We start from the raw sequence: 4,110 nt of genomic DNA on the forward strand, positions 1-4,110 counted from the left end.
GCCTTTACCATTTTTAAAAAATCAGTTTGATTACAATGTGGTCTGATGCAGCTTTCAACAATTGTTTTGTTAGGTTTGGGGGGATTCTTAGATCTGTCAATGTTTAGTTGTCATAAAATCTTAAAGATGCATCTTTAATTTCCAAATGGTTTCCTGGCTCCTCCTTTTAAAAATATTTTTATTAGGTATTTTCCTCATTTACATTTCCAATGTTATCCCAAAAGTCCCCCATACCCTCCCCCAACTCCCCTACCCACCCACTCCCACTTTTTGGTCCTGGCGTTCCCCTGTACTGGGGCATATAAAGTTTGCAAGTCCAATGGGCCTCTCTTTCCAGTGATGGCCGACTAGGCCATCTTTTGATACATATGCAGCTAGAGTCAAGAGCTCCGGGGTACTGGTTAGTTCATCATGTTGTTCCACCTATAGGGTTGCAGATCCCTTCAGCTCCTTGGGTACTTTCTCTAGCTCCTCCATTGGGGGCCCTGTGATCCATCCAATAGCTGACTGTGAGCATCCACCTCTGTTTTTGCTAGGCCCCGGCAAAGTCTCACAAGAAACAGCTATATCTGGGTCCTTTCAGCAAAATCTTGCTAGTGTATGCAATGGTGTCAGCATTTGGAAACTGATTATGGGATGGATCCCTGGATATGGCAGTCTCTAGATGGTCCATCCTTTCATCACAGCTCCAAGGAACACTCCTTCATTGTTGGTGGGATTGCAAGCTTGTACAACCACTCTGGAAATCAGTCTGGCCGTTCCTCAGAAAATTGGACATAGTACTACTGGAGGATCCCGCAATACCTCTCTTGGGCATATATCCAGAAGATGTTCCAACTGGTAAGAAGGACACATGCTCTACTATGTTCATAGCAGCCTTATTTATAATAGCCAGAAGCTGGAAAGAACCCAGATGTCCCTCAACAGAGGAATGGATACAGAAAATGTGGTACATTTACACAATAGAGTACTACTCAGCTATTAAAAAGAATGAATTTATGAAATTCCTAGGCAAATGGATGGAACTGGAGGGCATCATCCTGAGTGAGGTAACACATTCACAAAGGAACTCACACAATATGTACTCACTGATAAGTGGATATTAGCCTAGAAACTTAGGATACCCAATATATAAGATACAATTTTCTAAATGCATGAAGCTCTTCCTTCTGTAATCAGAGTTCTTAGGATAAAAGCCCTAGACTCTAGCAGCCCTAAAAGCTAGGCTTAGCCACCCATCCTCAACGGGACAATTAAAGTGACAACTGACAGTGAAGAGCAGAGAAAGGAGGCACACTGTAAAGCAAAACAAGTAGGTCCAGTGACCTCTACCCCTCTAAGTCCATGTCTAACAGGAGGTTTAGATTCAAATAGAAGGCAAGAGGTATGTATATAACTAAACAGTTCTGGTCAAGATATGGCCTTACCAATGGCCATCATTGTTTGGTTCCAGTCTGTCCTACAAGGTGGCCTGACAAATTGTTAGAACTGGTGTAATCTCTTCCTGGGAGACAAGTCTGTACCAAAGATTTGGGGTCCCCCCCCACACCATGAGACTCCTGGAATACTTCCAACTTCATGAGGTCAGTTGTTTTACTAGCCTGGTAGTCAAAGGGTGCCTTGTTTTAAGATAGCATATAAGGTATTAGATATTAACATTTTTCAGACAAAGTGTACTTTAGTGATTCTCTTTTCCTTTATCCTCTGACCCTCTGTTGTTCCTGCTTCCCTTTGTAAGCCTCAGCTCCATTCCTTCTCCATGCCCCATGACAAGTATGTCTTTTGATCAACATTGCTCCAGTCAGGATAGTGGCACTTCCTCTGCTCCAGTTATACAGGTGTTAGATAATGCAATATTCTCCTACAGATAACTTATTGACACTATATCCTTTTCTTCAGATTTTCTCTCTGTAGTCCATTAAAAGTAATTTCTATTATATGACTTGCCTTAACAACTCTATTACATTTTCTCCACCCTCTCTGTGATGGACTGTATCCTCTCAAACTGTGAGAACAAATAAATCCTTACTCTATTCCATTAAATTGTTCTGTCAGGTATTTTGTCACAGAGAAAAATAACCAATACAGTCTTTTAAATAGAAGCATCCTAATTAATAGATGTAGAAGAAAGGGAAGAACTAGGAAAGCACGATTACAGTGCCGTAGTGATATGCATGACAGGAGCAATCCATCAATGGGTTCAAGAAAGTTTCAGCAGAATAAGATGCTGCATCCTCTCAAAGTATATTTCCTATAACAGTCATTTACTTCAGGGCTGAGCAGAGAAAAGTATAATTTATGATGAGGAATCCTGTCAGAAACCACATTATCAAGGTAATGGTTTAATATCCCCAATAATAAATAGGGATGTCATATATCTACATGTTGGACTGAGCAGGGCAACATTACTATAAAACTTCAATGTAATCATGGAAAATAATCATGGAAAAGCAAATTAAGGTACTCTACAAATAACAGTTTTGATACTTGTATGATAAAGCGCCATAGATTGAGAGACTAAGAAGACATGATGATCAAATGTAATAGATGGCATAGGATTGGAATAGGAGTAGAAAATAAAAGATAAGTAAATTTTTTCATATAAAATCTATATTGTACTGTGCTGAGGTTAATATATTTTTGAGAAGTAAACTGGATGCGTTTTGTTAACTTGACACAAATCTACACATATCTGAGGAGAGGGAATTGTAATTGAGTCAATTACTCCCTAAAATTAATCTCTATGCAAACCTGTATGCCATTCTTGATTAATTGTTGGTATAGGAGTGTCCCTCGTTCACTAGGGATGGTGTCACCTCTTGGCTGGTGGTCCTCAGTGCTGTAAGCAGCACTCCCCCATGGCCTTTGCATTAATTCCTGCCTCCAATTTTCTGTCTTACCCTGACCTCCATCACTGATGGAGTGTAACCTGAGAGTCATATGCTGAAATTAAACTTTTCCTCCCTGTGTTGATATTTTTGATCATAGTATTTTAGTGCAGCACTAGAAATCCTAAGACAGGTGCTGAAGAGGTGTCTCAGTGGTTAAGAGCATTGGTTGTTTTTCAAGAGGACCTGAGTCCAAGTCCCAGCACTCATATGGCAGCTCACAACTTTCTATAACTTTAATTCCAGGGGATCTAACAGATACATATTAGGCAAAACACTAATGCACATAAACTAAAAATAATTTTTATTATTAATCATAATATTATTATTATAAAAAGGAAAGCCCAAGTCAAAGACCATACCATAATTATAGAAAGCATTTCCTGAGAGAATATGTTTGAAGAATGTATTTACTTATCTATGGTGTTTCTGTAACTTCTCTATAAATATAAAACTATTTCAAAATGAAAATATTTTAAATGTTAGTGTATCTAATAGTTTTCACTATGGATATACATTTGTACATTGTGATGGTTTGAATATGCTTGCCCCAGGAAGTGGTACTATTAGAAGGAGTGGCCTTGTTGGAGGAAGTATGTCATTGAGGGTATAGGCTTTAAGACCTTCAACCTAGCTCCCTGGAAGCCAGTCTTCTCCTTTTGCCTTCAGAACAAGATGTAGAACTCTCATCTTTTTTTATATCATGCCTTTCTGGACACTGCCATGTTCCTGCCTTGATGATAATGGACCTCTGAACGTGTAAGCTAGCCCCAACTAAATGTTGTTCTTATAAGAGTTGTCTTAGCCGGACGGTGGTGGCGCACACCTTTCCCAGCACTTGGGAGGCAGACGCAGGCGGATTTCTGAGTTTGAGGCCAGCCTGGTCTACAAAGTGAGTTCCAGGTCAGCCAGGGCTATACAGAGAAACCCTGTCTCAGAAAAAAAAAAAAAAAAAAGAGTTGTCTTGGCCATTGTGTCTGTTCACAGCAGTAAAACCCTAAGACAGAAGTTGATACAAGGAATGGACACAGGAAGTAAAAATTTTCCTAGTGTGTCACTAGGATTGATAGGAAATACAACTGTTCCCTTTTGTCTTAGTTATAGTTTTACTGCTCTGAACAGACACCATGACCAAGGCTACTCTTATAAGGCAAACATTTAATTGGGGCTGGCTTACAATTTCAGAGGTTCAGTCCATTATCATCAAGGTGGGAGTAGGGCA

Source organism: Mus caroli, unplaced genomic scaffold (genome assembly GCF_978045245.1).
Source record: "Mus caroli unplaced genomic scaffold, Mus_caroli_1 scaffold_5, whole genome shotgun sequence".
NCBI lineage: Eukaryota > Metazoa > Chordata > Mammalia > Rodentia > Muridae > Mus > Mus caroli.